The following is a 22946-nucleotide window of genomic DNA, read 5'->3' as shown; positions in this document are numbered from 1 at the left end:
GAAGAGGTTGCTCCTGCCTTCAATGTACCCTTTCTGTTGACTCACGATTGACCACATCCTTGTGAATTTGGAATATTCATAAATAAATTCCTGATTGGTGCAAAATATTTCACTGCCTCTCTTGTTTCTACAAGGTCAAATATTGAACAGATTTACTGCCAACTTCTGTTTTTGTATGAACGCTAACTTGCTTGGATGACTGAGGCATCTGCTGGATGTCTTTTACAAAATCAAGCCTTGCTCCAACACAGAAATGATATGAGTTTAGTTCCATCAAATTATAACTTTGTCACCTTTGGCTTTATAATCCTTTCTCTAATAATAGGTGGGGCCTTATTTATCGAACTCTCTCTGGTTTGGTCCTGGCAATATCTTTTTAAAAATCCTCTATTTGATATTCCAGGATAAGGGGATATCTCGGGAGGCCCCACCCACTCAGAGTAGGTGGAAGGGGTGGGGGAAGGATTATGGGAGTGAATTGGAAGGGAAGAGTGAGTAGGATGTATAGTAAATAAATAAATAAGTAAATAAATAAATAAGGCAAAATGAAATAAAAGAGAAAGTAAATAAACTTTCTAAATATATATTTTGTATAAAAGCTATACAAATGGATTCAATATCAAAATAAAAATCAATAATTGGTGTTTTAAAGGCCTCTAACTGACTAAAACCAAAATTTGAGTCAGACAAGTGAATTTCTGAATGACCTCAGATGCACATCAGTTATAAAGTCAAAAGTACAGATCAAACTGTCTTGAAGGCCTCAAAGGAGAACTATCAATAGTTCTTACAAAAGTAAACCTGTTTCCACAGATGACTATGACTTAGAACCTCTAAAAATAGAAGAGCAGGTATTAAGCATTTAGGGTCAAGAAACAAACAAGCAAGCCAATAAACAGTATGTCAACCTAGATTAAAGTATTCAACAAACTTTTCATTCATATTGAAAGGAGGAATAATGATCATTCTGCTTAAGCATAAATAAAAGAGACCCCAGACTACTGTTATCATTGCAGAAAATGTAGATGAATTTTAATCCAGTAACATGGCTGCTCTGACAAGATATCACATCCAAAGACCTTCTAGGTCTATGTGATCTGGTTCAAATGCAGACATACTTTCAATTCTAGGTGATAAAGGCAAGCAGGTATGAGTTCTAGACCAGCTTGTTATAAAGCAAGTTTCATGTAAGAAAAATCTTAGGCTCAGATGTGATGACATCTTAATTCCAGCAATCAGCAGACAGTGGATGCAAATCTCTGAGTTCTAGTCAGTCAAGCTTGGTTGAGTCAGGGCAGTCCAGTGGAGTGGAGTTGAAGGCAGTTCAGTTCATGCAGTTCAGAGACAGTTTTTATTGGGAAAATTTACAGACAAGTTGTAGAAAGAAGATGCCAGACACAAGTAAAGGCAGAACAAGTCAGAGAATAAATATAACTCAGAAAGTAAAAACAGTTTGCCTGATTTAGAGGCCAAGTAGATCAATTCATCGAGAAGCTAAGATAAGCCACATGGAAACAATCAACTTGAAGAGGAGTTTGAGCCAGAACAGCTGAGTTGAACCAGCCAGCCAGAGTTCAGTGAGAACTACAATGGTTGAGCTTTTTAGCAGTAAGCCTAGGAGGTAACAATTACACCTGACAAATAAAAGTTAATCTTTGCAAGAAAGAATTTGTACCAATAAGAAGGCAAGTACAATTACAGGAGTACATGAAGGAAGGAATGGATCCCAAAGAAAAGTAGGTAAACAAATAAAAATCAGGACAATATCCAACCTTAGAAAAAAATTTAAATAACAAATTAATGCATATATTTTTATTTTAATCATCAATATCTATGGCCTTAATTTCTAATTTATTAAATGAACATAGATCAAGGGACTGAAAATATAAGGATGGTATGTTGAATTGAATGAGGATGACTATTGCATGATTGTATGTTTGAATACTTGGCCCCTTGGTGAAACTGTTGGGAAGTTTAGGAGGTATGGTATTATTGAAGGATATGTGACACTCAGTATGGACTTTGAGATTTCAAAAGGCTATGTCATTCCCAGTTAGCTTCGATATGTGGCTAGGGAAGTAATCTCTCAACTACAGTTCCAGTCTCATGCCTGTTTAGCAACTGCCCTGCTCCCCACTTTGGTATCATGACTGTACCTTGGAAACTAAAAATTTCCAATATCTTTCTTCTAAAAATTACTTCAGAAATGGTGACTTTTCACAACCATACAAAAGAAACTAAGACAAATAGAAACTCATACTCCAAATAAATGGAATCAGGAAGCAAGATGGACTTGATATATTCAAATTGGACAAGGCAAACTTCAAGCAAACATCACTCCAGAGTGATGAGAAACTAAGTATAGGTAAGAAAACATTCATCAAGAAGATACAATGACTCTATACAATGTCAGGAAACACAATTACATAACCAAACTTAGTCATTAATAAACATGAGTGGAGAACCCAGGGCAATAAACATGGTTAAATGAAATACTAAAATTTTACCCAAAGATAGATTGTCAGAAAATAAAAAAACCTTAGAAAAACTGAGCAGGGATGGCAGGGATGTGGTTCAGAGCACCAACTGCCAAACATGTTGAAGGTACTGTGTGCTTATATGCAAGGCTGCAAAATATAAAAGAAAAAAGAAAATTCTTTAAAATGTAAAGCTATTCTATAAATCAAACAGACATAAATGTAGTCCTATAAAATATCTCAGGCAAGATCTATGGACTATTGTTTTCATCAGCAAATGAAACTTTCTCCATGACAGAGAATTTTTAAATTCAAAAAAGCAAGTCTTCATAAATGTGAACATTGAAATAATTTTATTCTTATTAGATAATAATGAAATAAAATCAGAGAGCAATAGAGAGAAACGTAGAAATTATACAAACACACAGAGACTGAACAATACACTCTTGAATAATTGTCAGTTATTGATGAAATCAGGGGGAAAATTCTAGTATCAAATGAAAATGAAAAAAGAATACATAAAAATATGTGAGCTGGAGCAAATACAGTTTTGTAGCACTAAGTGTGTACATTAAAAATTCAGAGAGATGTCAAATGAATTAAAAAGTATGCATTTCAAGGTTACAGAAATATAGCAAGCCAAATTCAAAACCAGCAGAGGAAAAAATAATAAAGATCTGATCATGAATTCATTAACTAGAGTTTAAAAAAAATCTGCAAAGGATTCATGAAAATAGGATATTTGAAAAATTTAACTAACTCTTAGCCATGTTAACCAAAAGACAGTGAAGATTACTCATATTAACAGATTAGAGACTAAAATAGCTTTATAACACATCCTATCATAGTATAGAGGATCACTGGAAATTGATTTGAAAATATTTATTCCAAAAATTTTGAAAACATAAAAGAAACAGATAAATATATATAGGCTAATAGGAGCCATCAAAGTGGAAACAAAACGATGCAAAATGACTTAACATACTAATAACTAATAGAACGTTGAAAACATAAATGAGCACTTCCCTTCTGCCCCTGCCTGGTTCTCTGGGCTGGAGCAGACACAGAGTCGGTCTGCTCCCGTCCTGTTGAGAAACTGAATCCTGAGTCATCCAGGAGCCATTGCACTCAGAGCAGCTGGTAAGATCTCCATCTCACTCCCTAAACCCCAGAGATAGATCGGGGAGCCAGGGACATCCAGGGCACAGCAGCTACCCAAACCCCGCCCCTCCGGAATTCCACTTCCCTTCTGCCCCTGCCTGGTCCTCTGGGCTGGAGCAGACACAGAGTCGGTCTGCTCCTGTCCTGTGGAGAAACTGAATCCTGAGTCATCCAGGAGCCACTGCACTCAGAGCAGCTGACACAGAGTCGGTCTGCTCCTGTCCTGTTGAGAAACTGAATCCTGAGTCATCCAGGAGCCACTGCACTCAGAGCAGCTGGAGCCACTGCACTCAGAGCAGCTGAAACTGAATCCTGAGTCATCGAGGACCCACTGCACTCAGAGCAGAAGGATTTCCAGATCCAAGAGGTGGCCTGAGTCCCAGGAGTTATTCCACCCAGGAGATTAGGAGCATAAGACCACAGAGACCTCTGGACTCTGAGGAGCTCTGCAATAAGCAAGATAACTGGAAATACAGACTCCAGTTTTACACAGTGAGGGCAGGTACCACTAGAGTTAACCAGATGGCGAAAGGCAAGCGCAAGAATATAAGCAACGGAAACCAAAGTTTCTTGGCATCATCAGTGCCCAATTCTCCCAATATAGCAAGCCCTGAACACCCCATCACACCTGAAAAGCAGGATTCAGAATTAAAATCACTTCTCATGATGATGATAGAGGATTATAAGAAGGAATTAAGTAACTCCCTTAAAGAAATACAGGAGAGTACAAGTAAACAGATAAAAGCCCTTAAAGAGGAATCACAGAAATCCCTTAAAGAAATGGAAGAAAACACAAAGAAGGAATTAAACAAAACATTCAGGATCTGAAACTGGAAATAGAAACAATAAAGAAAGTTCAAAGGGAGACAACCATGGAGATAGAAAACCTAAGAAAGAGATCAGGAGTCACAGACGCAAGCATCACCAACTGAATACAAGAGATAGAAGAGAGAATCTCAAATGCAGAAGATACGGTGGAAAATATTGACACAGTTGTCAAAGAAAATGCAAAATGCAAAAAACTCCTAACTCAAAACATCCAGGAAATCCAGGACACAATGAGAAGACCAAACCTAAGGATAATAGGTATAGATGAGAATGAAGATTCCCAACTTAAAGGGCCAGTAAATATCTTCAACAAAATTATTGAGGAAAACTTCCCTAACCTAAAGAACAAGATGCCCATAAACATACAAGAAGCCTACAGAACACCAAATAGACTAGACCAGAAAAGAAATACCTCCCATCACATAATAATCAAAACATCAGATGCACAAAACAAAGAAAAAATACTAAAAGCAGTAAGGGAAAAAGGTCAAGTAACATATAAAGGCAGACCTATAAGAATTACACCAGACTTCTCACCAGAGACTATAAAAGCCAGAAGAGCCTGGACTGACATCATACAGACACTAAGAGAACACAATTGCCAGCCCAGATTACTATACCCAGCAAAACTCTCAATCACTATAGATGGTGAAACCAAGATATTCCATGACAAAACCAAATTTGCACAATATCTTCCCACAAACCCAGCACTTCAAAGGATAATTGATGGAAAATGCCAACACAAGGAGGGAAACAACAACCTAGGAAAAGCAAGTAAGTAATCTTCCAACAACCCCCAAAAAAGATACAAACATAACTTTACCTCTAATAAAAAAAATAACAGGAAGCAACAATTATTTTTCCTTAATATCTCTTAACATCAATGGTCTCAATTCCCCAATAAAAAGACGCAGACTATCAGACTGGATACACAAACAAGACCCAGAATTTTGCTGCATACAAGAAACGCACCTCAGTGACAAAGACAGACACTACCTCAGAATAAAAGGGTGGAAAACAATTTTTCAAGGCAATGGTCCCAAGAAACAAGCTGGAGTAGCCATTCTAATATCAAATAAAATCGACTTTCATCCAAAATTAATCAAAAAAGATAAGGAAGGACACTTCATACTCATCAAAGGAAAAATCTACCAAGGTGAACTCTCAATTCTGAACATCTATGCTCCAAATGCAAGGGCACCTACATACATAAAAGAAACTTTACTAAAGCTCAAAACACACATTACACCTCACACAATAATAGTGGGGGATTTCAACACCCCACTGTCAGCAATGGACAGATCATGGAAACAGAAACTAAACAGAGACACTTTGAAATTAACAGAAGTTATGAACCAAATGGACTTAACAGACATCTATAGAACATTTCATCCTAAAACAAAAGAATATACCTTTTTCTCAGCACCTCATGGTAACTTCTCCAAAATAGACCATATAATTGGTCACAAAACAACCCTCTACAGATACAAAAAGATTGAAATAATCCCTTGCATCTTATCAGATCACCACGGACTAAGACTGGTCTTTAATAATGACAAAAACAATGGAAAACCCACGTACACATGGAAACTGAACAACTCTCTACTCAATGATGACTTGGTCAAGCAAGAAATAAAGAAAGAAATAAAAGACTTTTTAGAATTCAATGAAAATGAGGACACATCATACCAAAACTTGTGGGACTCCATGAAGGCAGTGCTAAGAGGAAAGCTCATCGCTCTAAGTGCCTACAAAAAGAAACTGGAAAGAGCACACACTAACAAGTTGTCTGCACAACTAAAAGCTCTAGAACAAAAAGAAGCAAATACACCCAGGAGGAGTAGAAGGCAGGAAATAATCAAACTCAGGGCTGAAATCAACCAAATAGAAACAGAAAGAACAATACAAAATATCAATAAAACCAGGAGTTGGTTCTTTGAGAAAATCAACAAGATAGATAAACCCTTAGCCAGATTAACCAGAGGGCACAGAGACAGTATCCAAATTAATAAAATCAGAACTGAAAAGGGAGACATAACAACAGAAACTGAAGAAATTCAAAAAATCATCAGATCCTACTACAAAGGCCTATACTCAACAAAACTGGAAAACCTGGATGAAATGGACAATTTCCTAGACAGATACAGGTACTGAAGTTAAACCAGGAGCAGATAAACCATCTAAATAGTCCCATAACCCCTCAGGAAATAGCAGCAGTCATCAAAAGCCTCCCCACTAAAAAAAGCCCAGGACCAGATGGTTTTAGTGCTGAATTCTATCAGACCTTCAAGGAAGACCTAATACCAATTCTCTTCAAACTATTCCAAAAAATAGAGACAGAAGGAACACTACCCAATTCGTTCTATGAAGCTACAATTACACTCATACCCAAACCCCACAAGGACCAGACAAAGAAAGAGAACTTCAGACCAATCTCCCTTATGAACATCGATGCAAAAATACTCAATAAAATTCTAGCAAACCGAATCCAAGACCACATCAAAACAATCATCCATCATGATCAAGTAGGTTTTATCCCAGGAATGCAGGGATGGTTCAATATTCGGAAATCCATCAATGTAATCCACTATATAAACAAACTTAAAGAAAAAAACCACATGATCATCTCACTAGATGCTGAGAAAGCATTTGACAAAATTCAACATCCCTTCATGATAAAAGTCTTAGAAAGATCAGGAATTCAAGGCCCCTACCTAAACATAGTAAAAGCAATTTATAGCAAACCAGTAGCCAACATCAAGCTAAATGGAGAGAAACTTGAAGCAATCCCACTAAGATCAGGGACTAGACAAGGTTGCCCACTCTCCCCCTACCTATTCAATATAGTACTGGAAGTCTTAGCCAGAGCAATTAGACAGCAAAAAGAAGTCAAAGGGATACAAATAGGAAAGGAAGAAGTCAAAATATCGCTATTTGCAGATGATATGATAGTATACTTAAGTGACCCCCAAACTTCAACCAGAGAACTCCTAAACCTGATAAACAACTTCAGCAAAGTGGCTGGTTATAAAATCAACTCAAACAAATCAGTAGCCTTCCTCTACATGAAAGATAAACAGACTGAAAAAGAAATTAGGGAAATGACACCCTTCACAATAGTTGCAAATAATATAAAATACCTTGGTGTGAATCTAACCAAGCAAGTGAAAGACCTGTATGGCAAGAACTTCAAGTCTCTGAAGAAAGAAATTGAAGAAGATCTCAGAAGATGGAAAGATCTCCTATGCTCATGGATTGGCAGGATTAATATAATAAAAATGGCCATCTTGCCAAAAGCAATCTACAGATTCAATGCAATCCCCATTAAAATCCCAACTCAATTCTTCACAGAGTTAGAAAAGGAAATTCTCAAATTCATATGGAATAACAAAAAACCCAGGATAGCGAAAACTATTCTCAACAATAAAAGAACTTCTGGAGGAATTACCATCCCTGACCTCAAGCTGTACTACAGAGCAATAGTGATAAAAACTACCTGGTATTGGTACAGAGACAGGCAGGAAGATCAATGGAATAGAATTGAAGACCCAGAAATGAACCCACACTCCTATGGTCACTTGATCTTTGACAAAGGAGCTAAAACTGTCCAGTGGAAAAAGGACAGCATTTTCAACAAATGGTGCTGGTTCAACTGGAAGACAACATGTAGAAGAATGAAAATTGATCCATTCTTATCCCCTTGTACAAAGCTCAAGTCTATGTGGATAAAGGACCTCCACATAAAACCAGATACACTGAAACTAATAGAAGAGAAGGTGGGGAAAAGCCTCGAATACTTGGGCACAGGGGAAAAGTTCCTGAACAGAACTCCAATGGCATATGCTCTAAGATCGAGAATTGACAAATGGGACTTCATAAAATTGCAAAGTTTCTGTAAGGCAAAGGACACTGTCAATAGGACAAAACGACAACCAACAAATTGGGAAAAGATCTTTACCAATCCTTCATCTGATAGAGGGCTAATATCCAATATATACAAAGAACTCAAGAAATCAGACTCCAGACAACCAAATTACCCTATTAAAAAATGGGGTATAGAGCTTAACAAAGAATTTTCAACGGAAGAAACTCGAATGGCCGAGAAGCATCTAAAGAAATGTTCAGCATCCTTAGTCGTCAGGGAAATGCAAATCAAAACAACCCTGAGATTCCATCTCCCACCAGTCAGAATGGCTAAGATTAAAAACTCAGGTGATAGTAGATGCTGGCGAGGGTGTGGAGAAAGAGGAACACTCCTCCATTGTTGGTGGGACTGCAAGATGGTGCAACCACTTTGGAAATCAGTCTGGCGGTTCCTCAGAAAATTGGACATAGCATTACCCGAGGATCCAGCTATACCACTCCTAGGCATATACCCAGAAGATGCTCGAACATATAACAAGGACATATGCTCAACTATGTTCATAGCAGCCTTATTTATAATAGCCAGGAGCTGGAAAGAACCCAGATGTCCTTCAACTGAGGAATGGATTCAAAAAATGTGGTATATTTACACAATGGAGTATTACTCAGCTATTAAAAACAATGAATTCGAGAGGTTCCTTGGTAAATGGATGGAACTAGAAATTATCATCCTGAGTGAGGTAAGCCAATCACAAAAGAAGACACATGGTATTCACTCACTGATTATTGGATATTAGCCTAGAACCTTGAAATGCCTAGATGCAACTCACAGGCCACATGAAGCCCATAAAGAAGGAAGACCAAGTGAGGGTGATTCGGTCCTTCTTAGAAGGAGCAACAAAATACTCAAGGGAGCAAATATGGAGACAAAGTGAGGGACAGAAACTGAAGGAGGGGCCGTCTCAAGACCACCCCACCTGAGTATCTATCCCATGTGCAATCACCAAAGGTAGATGCTGATGTGGAAGACAGGAAGTGCATGCTGATAAGAGCCTGATATGGATATCTCCTCAGAGGCCTTCAAGAGTCAGACATATTCAGAGGCAGATGCTCACAACTAGCCATTGAACTGATCATGGGGTTCTCAATAGAGGAGTTAGAGTGAAGACTGAAGGAGCTGAAAGGGTTTGTGGCACCATGAGGAGAGCAACAATACCAACCAACCACAGCTCCCAGGGTCTAAACCACCAGCATGGTAGCACTTAGGGGGGGATCCAGGGCTTCAGCTGAATATGTAAAAGTGGAGGGCCCTGCTGGGCATAGGTGGAAGAAGAGAACCTTGACCTCATGAAGGCTGGATGCCCCAGGGGGTGGGAATTTTGAGGGTGGGGAGGTGGGAGTGGGGGGTGTAGATAGAGGTTACATCCACAGAGAAGAAGGAGGAGGGGCGAGGGGATTGGGGGTGTTCCGAGGGGGTGGTGGGGGATGGGGTAAGGGGACAACATAGGAAATGTAAATAAATCATCCAATAAAAAAAAAAAATCAACCCAAGCCTGTAAAAAAAAAAAAAAAGAAAAAAAAGAAAACATTAATGAATGTCACATCTTACCACATCTATCTCTGGAAAAAAACACACCAGTTTCCTTTGGACCATTCTATAAGACAATGCAGGAGGAAACACTCACAGATTAATTTCTTGAAAACAATATCACCCTCATACCATTATATCCAAACTAAATAAGGTATAACGTCAAAGATTTTTTTAAAAAAGAAAGAAACAAACAAACAAAATACCAAAACAACAAAAGCATGCAGCAACAAAATTTAGAACAAATGTTCTTGATAAACAGTCCAGACACCCTCCAGAAGATTTTAAAGCTAAAATTAACGGCATATTAAAATCATCATGCACAACTATTAAATCAGTTGCATTTCAGGTATGAAGGATAGTTCAACTTATGCAAATTGCTACAAAACTTCCTGTACATAAAAACAAGGACAAGAGTCATAGGACCAATTTATTAGTTGCAGATATAGCTTTTTTTTCTTCACATTTCAAAAAGCTCTTTACTGTGATAAAAGCCCCAAGGGAACTCTGAAGAGAATGCTCCGACACACAACATAACAAAAGTGATACACAACAAGCCCACTGCCCAAACCAGGGACTATGGGAATCCTGAAAGCATTTTATCTAAGATCAGGAAGAAGAAAAGAATGCTCAGTCTTTGTGTTTGTTCAAAGTGCCTGAAATCTAAGCCAAAGCTTTATTACAAGAGAAAGACATAAAGAAGTTAAAAAAAAAAAAAAAACAAGAAAAGTAAGAAGTCAAATAATCTCTATTTGAAAATAAAATGAGGCAATATTTAAAAGATCCAAAATTCTCAAACCCATGAGTTTTAGACCTGATTTTTAAAAAAAATCAGTAATGTAGTAGAATATAAAGTATGAACATACAAAAAATGAGAATTATTTGAGTAACATGTTTTAGATTTCAAACTTTATTACTTTGAGTTAAAATACAATTATACTATTTTCCCTTTTTCCATCCTGATTCCAACCCTCTCATGTACACCTCAAGGTTCTATCTTCCTTTATTTTGTTGTTATTAAGAGCTTCCTTAATCCAATTACTCCTTACCATTAAATGAAAATGGATGCAGGAAACAAACCAAGGTAGCCACTCTATGGGTGAAAAGAGAAGTTTATTTCAATCTATCTAGGCTATCTCCTGGGGAAGTAAGAAGTGACTAGGGAAAAATTTCCAGGAAGGAAGAAACAAACCTTTGAGCTAGATTGGGGTTGTGAGCTCAGGCTGAGAGAGCCTAGAGGTTAACATTGACTTTGACAAGTTAATAGGTACAGTCATAAATTAATGGAAGAACCATAAGTTTCTCTAACCAGACTTAAAGAGAATGACTCCCTTTTTAGCAAGCATGAACTTTCTTCAAGAACCCAAAGAAATACAGACTTTTGTTTAAATGCCAGACCTTGAGAAAAGGACTTCCTTGGGGGATGAGACACTCAATGTTAAACCTGAGTATCCATGTGAGAAAAGCCAGTTCCACAATGTTGAGCCAAATTTGAACTAAACTTTAATTAAATATTGGCGAGGATGATTCCTGACCAGGTCAATTCCAGGCCACGAGTCACAATTTACAAAGGCTTATATAGGCAAACCCAAAAGGCCTCTGTATTTTCCATCTGGTTCAATCACGGGCAAACATATATCCTGAAGTACTTCCTGCCTGCTTACCTGTGGCTCACATGTACACAAAGCACATCAGGAGCAGATGGGTCAAATAAGCATAGGACAAGTAGACACTTATTCGTAAATATTTTAACTGTGAACAGAACCCTTAACTTGCAAGGTATATTTTTCCTATTTTGTTCTTCAATTAATTTGAAGGGAGCATTGTTCTTGTTCTTGTTTTGGTCACACACCGTAATTACATCTGTATGATGCCATTCTACAGGATCATGGGAAACCAGTTCATGGCCACCTCCCCAAAGAAAAGTGACTCTCCCCATCTGCTGTAGTTAAATACAAAAGACCTCCAAAAGATCAAGCCAATTAAAATTTCCAATAGCTTATTTTTCTAATTATTAATTCACTGAGAGATATATCCGCAAAACAATTCTTTTCCAAATAATGTCATGAAACAAAGCAAAATCTAATAATAAATTTAACCAAGGAAGTTAAAATTCTCTAAAATAAAAGCACTGACATTGCTCTCTTAAGAGATACCAGTAACATCCTTCATAGTACTAGAGAAATATCCTACAGTTGTTAAGGAATGATAAGATCCATGTCTGCTTAAATAACAATATAACTGTGTGCTTGCTTCTCTTATGTCAACTAGACATAGAAACTAGTGTTATCTGAAAGGAGGCAATCTTTATTGAGAAAATGCCTCCTATCCATAAGATTCAGTTATAAGGCATTTCTTGATTAAGGATGATTAGGGCAGGACCCAGCCTATTGCGGGTATGGCTATTCTTGGTCTAGTGGATCTGGGTTCAAAAAGAAAGCAGACTGAAAAAGCCACTGGAAGCAACATGGTAAGCAGAATTCCTCCATGACCTTAGCATTAGCTCTGGCCTTGAGGTTCTTGGCCTGTTGGTTTCCTGTCCTGACTTGCTTCTATGATGAACAGCAATATGGTTTTATAAGCTAAATTAACACTTTCCTCCTCAACTTGATTTTTGGTCAGAGTGTTTTGCTGCAGCAGTAGTAAACCTAAGACAACTTGATTTCAAATATACTACAAAGCATTGGGAGTGGGGTAGGGAGAAGGCATTGTCAGGAAGGCATATATAGATGATGGTGATACAGGATTCATGTCAGTGCAGTCATCTGAGTCTGGACAAAGGTAGTAAAATATATTGGACTCCACAGAGCCAATTTAAAAAATGGTTCTGGAAAAGCTGAATATCTAAATGTAAACTCATGATACTAAAACATCTGTTCTTCTATTTTTAAAAAAAATCCAAGTGTATCAAGTTCTTGGAGTAATGTGTAAAAACATTACTGCAAAGTATAGGAAAGTATTTAATACACAGAAATAAACAATGCCTCCCAGACTAGGACCTTAGTAGTTTCAATAATAATAGTAAAACTTGACAATGTTTTGAACAGACTGAAGCTCGTCTGTACAGCAAAAGAAATCTTCAACCAAGTGAAGAGATAACCTTCAGAGTGGGAGTAAATCTTTGACAGCTATTCATCTGACAGAAAATTAATATCCCAAACATAAAGGCACTAGGGAACTTGAACACTAAATGAATATATAGGATATTCAACAAGTAGATAAATTGACTGAACACACAACTTTCTAAAGAAGTACAAATGTCCAATAATAACACAAAGAATAGTCAAAGGAATGCATCAAAATGTATTGAGATTTCATCTCCCATAAATCATAATGGCTGTCATCAAGAAAAAATACTGATGAAGATCTATATGAATCAGAGCCTTTGTGTATAATCATTGAAACATCCATTTTGCAGCCTTTACAAACTTCAGTATGACCACTTCTCAATAAACTGAATATACGCTACCATATGATCCTATGACCCAAGGGTACTTCTCATAGGTTATACCCAATGGAATCTTTTTCAACATAACACAGAGAGATTTTCACCTCTTTGTATATTGTAGCCCTTTTCATAAAAGCTAAGATATGGAATATTCCTAGATGATCATCAAAAGTTGAATGGATAAAAAGCACACTTACACAATGGAATATCTATTATTTAATCAACAAAGTAGAAAGAAATTGATATGCTAAAAGGAAATAGGTCCAACGGAAACAATCTTTTAATTTGTCTGCTAATTTTTAAAAATTAAGTTGATACAAAAATGATGTCTAACAATGGTGGTACAAGCCTTTAATCCCAACATTTGGAAGTCAGAGGCAGAGTTAATGGCTAGCCTGGTCTAATGAGTGAGTTCTAGGACAGCCATGGCTATGCAAAGAAACTTTGTCTTACAGAAGGAAGAGGAAGAAGAGGAGGAGAAGGAGGAGGAGGAGGAGGAGGAGGAGGAGGAGGAGGAGGAGGAGGAGGGGGAGAGTGTTTTGAAAATTACAAGAACTCTAAAGTAATATTACAAATAGGATCCAAAGTCAAGATGAATACCCATACTTCTTAGAAATACTAAACTGGAATTGAAAAGGACGCCAAATACTAATACCACATGCAAGGAATTAGAGATAAAAAAAAGGAAAAAAATCAAGTCAGAAATGAATACCATATTTAAATATTTCCTTCATGTGGAATTCAGAAAACAAGCTATTAAAATAACAGAAGATTATGAAGAAAGATGAAAAGAATGTAACTTCAAGAGAGTGTGATAAGGGTATATAATGATTGGAAGTACATATAATCAAATGCATATATTGTATTCATGTATGAGTCTGATGATGAAACTCATTGTTGATTCACTGCGCATATCTTAATACAATAACTTTTAAATCTTTAAATATCTGCTAAATAGCAAAGTGTAAAAAATAACTCTAAATTTTAGGTACTGAGGAATATTAAAAATCTATTCACTAGTTTTTAAATTGTGATACAGGTCCATTTATTTTTCAGAGTATGCAAGCAAGTATTAGTATTTTAGTGATCAGTTATTATTTAATAAATGGATTTTTAATGATGTGTGACACATATTGCTACTATCATTGGTGTTTGTGGTGGCTTGAATAGGAATGGCTCCCAAAGATTCACATGTTTGAAACTTGACCACAGAAAGTGGCACTATTAGTAGGTGTAGCATTATTGAAGTAGGTGTGGCCTTGTTGGAGGAAGTATGTCACTGTAAAGGCTGACTTTGCAAACTTCTTCTAAACTCAACCTATGCCCAGTGTGACACATAGTGTCTTACTGCTGTCTGCAGATCAAGATGTAGAACTCTCAGCTCCCTCAGCACCATGTCTGCTTGTGTGTCCCCATGCTTCAGTCCATGTTGATAATGGACTAATCCTCTGAACTTTAATCCAACTCCAAAGAAATGCTTTTCTTTATAAGAGTTTTCATGGTCATGGTGTCTCTTCACAGCATGAAAATCCTAAAATATTACTTATTTGTTGATTGTTTTAACTTGCTTGTTATTAAATGTAAATGTATTGAATCAAGAAAAAAACCCAATTGAAACAACACTGTATCAGAGTTTCTATAGATGTATACACCTTTATCCAGAGAGGCCAGCATTAGAAATGCCTTAAGAAATTCCTGAAGAAAATCAGAGTGTGTTGTAAACTTCCAGAGAAGATGATTTGGAGATTAACATAGTTTAGTAATGAAGATATATAACATCAAGAAATCCTTATTATAAGTGCTCAACAACATTCAGAAAAAAAATAGGAACTGTATAATTCCACCTACTAGCATTTTCTCTGTCAAGATCTTCCCTTGTAATAATATATAATATATTATCTATAAATTCTGTATATTTCATATATTATATATATGCATTTTTATACATATTACATATTTTTGGGTTCCAATAAATGCTTTGGTACATTTGTATTGTGGGATGATCAAATTGTACAAGTTAACAGACAAAAATAGAACAAATGGATGGAATTTTGATTACTGTATCTACTTCCTCACAAATCTAAGCAATTCCATTTGTTTTATTAAAATATACCCACATTATAAACTATAAATGAATTTAAATGTAAATGTTACTGGTAAAAATGAAAATTGGAAAAGGTTCAAATACATTTTATTATTTAACTTCTTACAGCTTTTAGGTTGTTTCATGCATATTCTGTATTCTTTGGCTAATATCCATTTATCAGTAAGTATATATCATTCATGTACTTTGGGGTCTGGGTTATCTCATTCAGGGTGATATTTTCTAGTTCCATCCATTTGCCTGCAAAATTCATTATGTCTTCATTTTTAATAACTGTTTAGTATTCTATTATGTAAATGAACCACATTGTCTGTATCCATTCTTCCATTGAGAAACATCTGAGTTGATTCTAGTTTGAACATAATGGAGTATGTATCCTTGTGGTATAGTGGAACATCTTTTGGGTATATGCCCAGGAGTACTATAGCTAGGTCTTCAGGTAGAGATATTTCAAATTATCTGAAAAACTATCAGACTGATTTCCAGACTGGTTCTACCAGTTTGGATTCCCACCAGTAATGGTAAAGGGCTCCTCTTTCTCCATATCCTTGTCAGCATGTGCTGTCACTCGAGTTTTTTATCTTTACTGTTCTCATCAGTGTAAGGTGGAACTTCAGGGTCATTTTGATTTGCATTTCCCTGATGACTAAATATTTTGAACATTTCTTTAAGCACTTCTCAGTCATTTTAAATTTATCTATTGAGAATTCTCTGTTTTTCTCCGAACCACCTTTTTTTATTGGGTTATTTGTTTTTTAGGAGTTTAACTTCTTGAATTCTTTATATGTTTTGAATATTAACCCTCTGTGTATGTAGGATTTGTGAAGATCTTTTTCCAATCTGTAGGCTGCCATGATGTCCTATTGACAGTGTCCTTTGCCTTACATAAGCTTTTCAGTTCCAAGAGATTAAATGTACTTTCTACTCAGAAGTAATTGGTAGTAGTTCTGTCCTTATAACTGAATAAGATTCAACACATTGAACTACAGGAATCTTGGGACTTTATTCTCAGTAAAAAGATACAAAATTCTATCTCGAAGGTCAAATATTATACAGTTTATTGATAAATACTTTTATTATAAGAAAATTATAATAATGGATTAGAATCAAATGGCTCTCAGGACTTGTGCAAAATGATGACTGAAAAGGAAAGATTGCGGATTATCTTTCTAGTGAAGAGAAAGTTCTGTATCTTCAGTATTATGAAAAATTCCATTATGGTGCTAAAATTATATTACAATGAGAGGTATATAGGAGGGAGGGAGTAATCACTTGCAGCTGTCTGGAATTATATTAATAACACAGTAACATTATCAATTCCTTGATTTTGATGCTATACTAGAGTATTATGTAACTCTTCAGGAGAGTTTGATGAAAGGCATAGAAATTTTTTGATCAAGTCCTCTTTTTACTTGAAAACAGCTGTTTAAGATCAATTGTGCCCCTTTATTTTTTTCCCCATCACTCTGGCTCTCCTTTGACCTCAGCTTGAACTGCAATGGGTGAGGCATGAAGATCCTGGTTTCTCATTTAGCTTTCCTTTCCTACAGCTTTCTTACAGCTGTTTTGGTAAGCTAAACAGCATCTTTTGACTATCCCGTGAATTCTGTTTCTGTGTGGTTTCTTCAATGTGACATTATGTTATGACATCTTCACAAAAACTCTCCAATTAACTTAGTTTAAATCTCAAGAATAGGCTCCAGCACTGGTACCAAAATAAGGGTTCAGACTAGGCCAACTTGACTTTTCTGATTAATATTTGCTGATATTTTCTTTTATGTGATGAATTTACTTTTATTACTTCTTTTGAACACTGACATACTTACACCTTATGAATGTAAGCTCCTGTATTGATATGCTGCAAAATACATGTGTTCTGTGAATGTCTGGGAATGAAAATAACCCGAACTTGAGGATGTACTAGCATATATATATATGCTAGTACATATATATACATATATATATACACATATATATGCTAGTACATATATATACATATATATACATATATATAATCAATTTGCAATAAAGTTGAAAAGATATTGTGAATATGAATGAAGATGTAAATTTTTAAGTGATTATTTATTGAAAATTAACTTGTGATCAGATACAAGCGCATGAGGGCTTTGTACATGTATGGACTTCTCCCGACCACAGGGAAGATTTGTCTACCACTGAGATGTGAGTCATACTGCAAATGATGGATTTGGCACTAAAAACATGAGAATTTCTTGTTTTGTTTCTGGTAAAGGAAGTTTCAATTTTAAGAGTTCACAACAACAGAACATGAACATGAGTCAGAAAGAAGACTCAGTAGCACATCAGTAAGGGAGCAGTTGAAAAAAATTATATTTCATGTTGAACCGGGCTTCAATCTTAATCAAGAAGGTCTAGACTCTGTCTATAGTAACAAGATAAATCAAATTCATCCTGATCTCTGGTTCCTCTCTACCCACTGACTCTTATCTACCTGTTGAATATGAATGACCATAAATCAACAACAACAACAACAAAACAAAAGAAAGACAACGAACACACACAGAGGGAAGGGAGGGGAGGAAGGAGGGAGGAGGGGGAGGGAGAGGGAGAGGGGAAGAAAAAGAGAGATAGCTTCATAGGTTTCATGGAATATCTTGAAATTTTAGTAGAAACCTGATTTCAACATTAAAATTCATTCATTTTAATGCTACAAGTACAATGTTTTGACATTTTTGTATACTCTTGGTTATCCATTCCTTTTCCCCAATTTCCCTATACTCTCTCCCTGCAAATTACCTATGAGTCTTTCCCCAGCGTCCATTCTTCTCCTTCATGGAACTTAATTTGAAAAATCCCAGAGCTTTTGATAATTAGTACACTAATTGATTGAGTTGGGGAAGACTACCCTTTGTTGGTGGCACCATTCCCTTGATGATGGGATCCTCACCTGTTAGTGCAGGGAGGGAAGCTAAACAGCAGCATGTATTTACCACACTGTACTTTCCAACTGTGAATGGCATACGACAAATTTCTTCAAGGTCCTACCACTTTGACTTTCCTGCCATTATGAGATATACCCTTGAACTGTTACCTAGAAAAAAAATACAAGAAGTTGCTTTTTTAGAGTATTTTATCATAAGAACAGGATAAACAGCTAAGGCAGTGGCCATATAAATAGCATTTTCAAAGACACCTAGAAAAATCAAAGAAGAAACACAGCCCAGAGAATATTACAAGGGACATAAAAACTAATTATAAGTATATGAAAGGCTTTCACTAGGATAAAATGTAAGTTTTCAAATAATTAATTTGAACTCCAAAGCACAAGTAGCATGAACTGATAGATGTATTTCTGGTAGTTATTAAGAAAGTGTGTCATAGTGTCAAACAAACCCAATGTGAATCTTTGTTGCTGTCCAACTTTTTAGTTTGGGTTTTGCTTATTAAATTAAACTTCTTAAAGTACAACCCACATTTGTTTATAAATCTAGTGGTCTTGGTGATACTTAGTGACTTGAATGTGTGAATTACAATTTATGTAGAATTGTCAGGAACCTCCCACAACTTAGGTTCTGTGCTGTCTCTCCAACCTGCTTGTTCTCTCCCATTACAGAGAAATAAAACTAATCCTGACTCTCACATTTTAAAGAAACTCCAGAAAATAATGTGAGACAATTCATCACCTTTGCTCCTTAAAAATTAATAAACCCATCACCCTTCCTCCTCATCCTTATTTTTTTATTAGTAACTTTTTAAAAATGTTAGTCAAAGGCTTTATTAGTTTGGTAATGATCAATAACAAGATGCCCATACAATCAGAAGTGTAACCCAATACCCAACCTAGATATACGAACTAGCTTTGACTGGTGGAGACACTAAAACATCCGCCTCCATGTCTCCCCCTAACCCCCTCTCTCTCATCTCTTAGCTCCTCCTTTCACTCTCCTCCTCCTCTCCTTATTCCTCCTCTTTCTCTCCTTACTCTCCCACCTTAGCTCCTCCTACATTTCACCCTTCCTGTTAAAATAAAACTTTTCCCTCAAAATACAATTAGAGCATAACTATACCAATTTGTATCACTAAGATACAAGGTTGACACAATACCCAGGCCAACATTTTGTTGACTAAGCAGAACAGGGAAGGGGCAGAGGGAAACAAATCAGAATTCTAATGACACAAATATGAGGATGCTGTAATAAAACCCAGTACTTTGTATGTTAAATTAAAATACTAATAAAAAAAAAAAGCAAGAAGGAGGAGGGGGATAGGATAAGGGGTTTCTGGGGGAGGGATGGGGAAAGGAGATGACATCTGAAATGGAAATAAATAAAATATCTAATAAAAAATCTTTAAAAATTAATAAACCCACCTTTTTCCACCATATTCCTCATTCTTCAATGACACCGAACTGAAAGAAGAATTTTTGTGTAAGACATAAGAAAGAAGCTGAGAAAAAATATGTTGTTGCATGAGAAAAACAGAAGTGGTTATGGTTTGAATGAATGTGAACACAGGCTCACATACATGTTCAAGTACTTGGAGGTGCTTTGTCACTTAAAAGCTTCTTTATCTTCACTTTTTTACCTTTTTACATTAAAAATCCATATTTATTGAGATGTGGTAGCTGCCTGCTGGCACTCAGGGCAGAGGGCTGGAGCCCCAAGGCAGCTGAGAGCGATGGAAGCCCTGCAAGGTGATGTCATGGTAGAAAATTAGTCTGGAATAGTTCTGAAACTACTAGAAAAAAACAAATGTTATGAAAAGATATTTTCTTAAAAAGTGGACTTAGGAAATTGGAAAGGAAGATGCCAGCGCAAAGCCTGAATGTTTCAGTGCTGTGTGTGTGTGTGTGTGTGTGTGTGTGTGTGTGTGTGTGTGTGCATGTGTGTGTGTCTGTCTGTCTGTCTGTCTGTCTGTCTAAATGTCTGTCTCTGTGTGTGTCTGTCTATGTGTGATTTACCCCAATTTCTTCCCATCTCCACCAGTAGGCTGCAAGCACAAAGGTTATGCCATATGAGCCCTGGGATGGATGAAATGAAGGTGTCTGGCAGCCTGAAACTTCTTTGGAAGCAGATCAATAAGGAATAAGATGGTCCCTATGCCTGTAAGTAAACTCCACCCATGGAGCTGTGTGGCTATGGAAAGCAGAAGCAAAGCCCTGCTTACAAGTACATAGTACTTGTACTTGTACATATTGCAGCCAGCACTTACAACAGCTTGCCATGCTGGGAGACCCTCAAGCTACAATCACAAAAATCCAGCCTTTTGAGTATCAGGGCAGCAGATATGAAAGGTGGGGAGGAGTATGACAGTCGGGAGCTTACAAAGGACATACCCCTGGACATTCTACCTAACCTCCACATCATGCTGACTCAAGGCAGAAGCAGGATAATCTAGAAGAGTTTCAGCAACGGTCAAGTATTTGTAGTGTTTCAGAAATCAGAAACCTTGAACCATATTGCCAAAGACCAGCCTTGGCTTGAGAGAAGGTCCAGAGGAAGGGGTGTTTCAGAGACTACTCGAGGTCAAGGAAGGGGTAGAAGCTGACAGCTCTGTAGTCTTCTCAAAGTAGTTCTTTAGATAGTTTTCTGCTCAGGATCACTCTCTGCTCAAGTCAGCTCTCTCCCTGCTTGAGAGAACTCTCTGTCTGAGATATCTCCTTCTGCTTGAAATAACTTTCTAGGGTTTCTTAACCAAAGTCAGAAATCATGCTAGAAAAATTCTGAAATTTCTCTGGATAATTCATGTGTAAAAACTTGCTAGAAAATAATTCTAAAGGAACTAAGTTAATTCTCCAAGAAACTCTCTCTTAGTACAAAAACCCAGTCTTTTATTTACATATTAATTCAGTCATTTACTTCAGGTTCCCTTTTGAATATCCCTTGAATCAGCATTTTATGACCTTAGTCCTTTGATTTCTGAAATGGACAGCAAGTACATTTTTTTTTTTTAAACTTAGCAAATGAACTCAGAGATCTGCCTCTTTGTAATTACAAACAATAACCTTAACTGGGTGAGATCTTGCCCTGAAACCACTACAACCACTATCTCTGTATTTGCTTCCTTTATATCATTCTGACAACCTGGCTCATTTGTTCTTTCAGGTGCATGAAGCCCCGCATACAATTAATATTGCATCTTTATATTTTTCATAGTTGAGAAATCTTGTCTGCATATTCTTAAATGTACATTTTCAGAGTTCTTTTGCACAGCCTTAGGGGCAGTTCTAAAGGTCACAATGTTCTCCACCATGCTGAGGAACACCAGACACACCATTGCCTTCTGGACTCCTGCTTCTTCTAGTTATCACATAGTCATCAACATTCCCAATATCTTTGGGAGGGAGAATATTACCGGAAGGAGAAGCATGAAGTAAAATATAAGCATTATTATACAAATAAGCCTTATACCTAGCAACCCTCACCACTCATGAAGGCTATGCCTTGTTGACTTTGTTTCATGGGTGGGAACTGTGTCATGCTGCCCCTTCTGCAGCCATACAGGACCTGGCACCAGACCAATGATAGGTCTGAATGAACTACATCAGTTCATTGCAACAGATTTGTTGCAATTAATATGAATACTTGATATTTGCCTGTAAAGATGCTTGATTATATATATATCCTAATATGTAACATGTGATGGAGAGGTGAGAGAGATGGAAAAACAGAGCAGTGAGTTTTAGTGCATGGTGGGGTGAAGAGACAGGCAGTACAGATGTGACAACAGTGACTGGTATGAGAGAAAACTATCATGAATAGGTAACCATGTCATTGCTGAGTAGGCCCACGGAGTGGTGTGCAGAATCCAGGAGCTTGTGCAGATACAGTCCCCCAAACAAACTGCCCAGCTGTACAATTGCAGTGGTTGTGAGCAACAACAGGATATTTCCAATGAACAATGAGACATTTTCTGGATTGGGCCTCATCTAAAAACTTCTATGCTCTATACTGCTCTGGAGGGTACATTGTTATCTGTGGTCTGCTGCCCCAGGCTGTGTTGAAGCCTGAAGTTCATATGGACATCTGTAATCTTATAACAGTAAAAGACTCTGTTGATGTTCATGGCCTGTATTACCACTAACTGTCATGTGATAACTGTGTTGTCACCTAAAGCCGTGTGAATATCATTATCCTTGCTGCCTTAGATGGTGATGTTTTGGTCTATATCCAATGCTGTATCAGAGGGCTGTGCTGATATCAATGAGCTGTACTTCTACCTGTGATGACTCCTAGTCCAGATCTCCACCTCCTATCCCCAAGTCTAGAGAGAAAGACATTGAAGGGAACTCTTACCATGTTGATAAGATGAAGATGATGAACTATCCTCTCTATAGATGATGGATTCTTACTAGAGTTCTGTTGTGGAAGGACTCAATACTCTTTAAAGTCCTGGCCACAGGGAGTTTGACCATGCTCCAGTGAGTGTATAGGTAACATAAATTATACTCCTCCTTCTCCTTCTCCTTCTCCTTCTCCTTCTCCTTCTCCTTCTCCT

This window comes from Grammomys surdaster, unplaced genomic scaffold, assembly GCF_004785775.1.
Source record: "Grammomys surdaster isolate TR1022 unplaced genomic scaffold, NIH_TR_1.0 363, whole genome shotgun sequence".
NCBI classification, from domain to species: Eukaryota; Metazoa; Chordata; class Mammalia; order Rodentia; family Muridae; genus Grammomys; species Grammomys surdaster.
The sequence above is the reverse complement of the archived record's forward strand: the minus strand, read 5'-3'. Positions refer to the sequence as shown.